The sequence below is a fragment of the Muntiacus reevesi genome, chromosome 7 (genome assembly GCF_963930625.1).
Source record: "Muntiacus reevesi chromosome 7, mMunRee1.1, whole genome shotgun sequence".
Taxonomy (NCBI): domain Eukaryota; kingdom Metazoa; phylum Chordata; class Mammalia; order Artiodactyla; family Cervidae; genus Muntiacus; species Muntiacus reevesi.
In genome coordinates this window covers 75166736-75169904 of record NC_089255.1, presented here as the reverse complement: position 1 = coordinate 75169904, position 3169 = coordinate 75166736, and the positions used below count along the sequence as shown (strand labels likewise).

The window sequence follows — 3169 nt, the reverse complement described above, 5'->3', positions numbered from 1 at the left end:
GGGTCTTTTCAAAAGAGTCAACTCTTTGCATCAGGTGGCCAAAAAGTATTGAAGCTTCAGCTTCAGCATCAGTCCTTCCAGTGAATATTCAGGGTTGATTTCCCTTAGGATTGACTGGTTTAATCTCCTTGCTGTCCAAGGGACTCTCAAGAGCCTTCTCCAGCACCACAGTTCAAATGCATCAGGCTTCTTTATGGTACAACTCTCACATCTGTACATGACTATGGAAAAACCATAGCTTTGACTATATGGACCTTTGCCAGCAAAGTAATGCATATCCCATGGTAAAAATAGTGACAGTAGCCAAGTTTCAGTATGAGTGAGGCCTTGGAACCACTGTGATGTGATCCAGGTAACATTTGGTAACACACAAGCCACTTTGTTATAGAGGGTGTGATTTCTGAGCACAAACCTTATAAATTATGTTCAGGTATAAAATATTGTCTCTATTAGAATTTTCTAGCTTTTTGTTCCTAGTTTTCATCTATTTTTTTTAAACATACTTTACTTAACCTAGTTAATATGTGTTGACTCAATTGCTTCTCGGCCTTTTGGCTAAGATCAAGTGTAATATGTGTTGACTCTTACTTCCTCTGTTCACAAAGCTACAAGATCTTTTTCTTCCTGATTTTTCTCAGCTCTATCCACCATGCAGGACTGACTTGCTCCAAGTCATCTCCAATTATTCTAAGCAGAAATCATCCCCAGGGCTGAGAAAACCAATTCATCAAAGCCTCCAAATGGTTCTCTCTCTGAGTTCGTCTCAAAGACCTACCATCTGACTCTGACCCTACTGATGGATGACCAGAGGCAAGTTACTTAACCTCTCTCCTTGCATGTGAGATAAGAATGAGCCTCCCGTGCAGCATCAAAGGGCTATCTCTGTCAAGAGTCCGGTGCTGTGTACCTGTTCCGGTAGTCACAATTACTTCCATGGACACATCCACACACACCTGATGTGTGTTCCCAGCTGTTGACCTCTGCACTTGTTCGCTCTGCCTCCTTTCCAGGGCCCTGGATCCCTGTTCTGGCATTTCCCCTCCTGCAGAAATCCCTGCTCTCTGCTAGGTCATTCCCATTAACATCAAACACATGCTGTAATAGCTCCCAGCTTAGGAAAAATTACCTTCTCTCTTGACCCTGTATTTCTCTTTGGCTATAACCTCATTTCTCTGCTTCCCTTTGCAGTAAAATTATTCAACAAGAGGAGTACTTCTTTATGGTACAACTCTCACATCCGTACATGGCTACGGAAAAACCATAGCTTCGACTATACGGACCTTTGCTAGCAAAGCGATGTATATCCCACAGTAAAAATAGTGACAGTAGCCAGTGTACTCACTGTCTCTGCATTGTTCAGTCCTCTTTGCATCGCCCAGCCACTCCACAGCAGCAGTCTCATTGAGGCCCCCAGGGCTCTCCTCGCTGCCCACCCAGTTGTTCCTCTCAGTTCTGGTCTCCCGGTCCACTCCCCGCTCCTCACAACCTTTGGCTTCTGGCACACCACGCTTCTGTTTCTCCTAACATCTCATTTACTCACTCTGCCTCTTCCAGATCTCTCAATATTGCCTGTTAACAGAGTGAAGTCCTTTTTTCTAATTACATTCAGTTTGTGGGAAATCTCCTCCACCATTGGGGCTTTAATAGCATCTATCTGCTGTTAGTTCCTCGTACAGTTTCCAAACTTGTGCATCCAATAACTTACTCAGCATCTCCACATCTCACCTTCTCTTATCCCCATCCACTCCATCAGCAAATCCTGTAGACTGTATCTTCAAAATATATTCAGCTTTTCCTCATCTGCCTTTACCAACTGGTCCCAGCCATAATGATCTCTCTGCTTGTCTACTTCAGCAGATTCCTAACTGTTCCTACATCTATCCTTGTGGTGAATTACTGTGTGACAGCTGAGGTATCTTTTTATAACCCTTTAAAATCTTATTACATCATTCTCCTGATCAAATCTTTTCAATAACTTCCTGTAAAAGTTTAAGGCCCCATGCAATAGACCCCCAATTACATTTTTCACCTCATTTCTGACCACTCTCCATCACTATACTCCTAACCCACTGGCTGTCTTGCTCTTCTTAGAGTATGCCGAATATGCTCCCAACTCAGGACTGCTACCCTCCTGTTCCCTGTGCTGGACTCCCTTCTCCCAGAGAGTAGACGGCCCATTATAACAGTTCTCTATCCATGCAGCAGTAACAAATCACCACAGATTTAGCAGCCTAGATTAGTCTTTGCTCATTATCTTAGTTCTATAAGTCAGAAGTCTGGCATGGTGTGGCTAGGGTCTCTGTTCAGGGTCTCCCAAAGTTGAAGTCAAGGTGTCAGTTGCTGGGATCTTTTCAGGAGGCTCTGGGAAAGAATCTGCTTCCTTGCTCATTCAGGTTGGTGGCAGAATTCATTGCTTGCAGTTGTGGGACTGAGGTTCACTTTTCTTTGCCTCTTAGCTCCTAGAGGCAGCCCACAGTTCTCATGTGGCCCCACCATCTTCAAGCCAGTGACAGTGTATGTTGAGTCTTTATGTTTCCTCTTCTGCTTTGGCTTTCTGATTTGAAGGACTTGTGCAATGGCTCCATATTCCTGGATGATATCCCTATTTTAAGGTCAGTTGATTAGAAACCTTAATTAGTACCTGTTGTCATGTAATGCAACATAGTAACATATTCATGAGTGACACCAGGGAATGGAGATTATTGTTGTTGCTCAGTCACCAAGTCTTGTCTGACTCTTTGCAACCCCGTGAACTGTAGCTTGTGAGGCTTCCCTGTCCTTCACATCTCCTGGAGTTTGCTCAAACTCATATCCATTGAGTCAGTGAGTCAGGCCAGCCATCCAACCATTTCATCCTCTGTCATCCCCTTCTCCTCCTGCTCTCAATCTTTCCCAGCATCAGGGTCTTTTCCAATGAGTTGGTGCTTCACATCAAGTGGCCAAAGTATTGGAGATTCAACTTCAGCATCAGTGTCAGTCCTTCCAGTGGATATTCAGGATTGATTTCCTTTAGAATTGACTGGTTTGATCTCCTTGCAGGTACTCTCAAGAGTCTTCTCCAGCACTGCAATTCAAAAACATCAATTTTTCGGTACTCAGCCTTCTTTATGGTCCAGCTCTCACATCTGTACATGACTACTGGAAAAACCATACCTTTGACAATATGGAC

The 3169-nt window shown here is 43.9% G+C and overlaps 1 pseudogene; it reads left to right on the top strand.

Moving 5' to 3' along the window:
- Nucleotides 1-535: 535 nt before the first annotated feature.
- LOC136172817 (U2 spliceosomal RNA) lies at nucleotides 536-649 on the top strand (annotated as a pseudogene).
- Nucleotides 650-3169: the final 2520 nt, after the last annotated feature.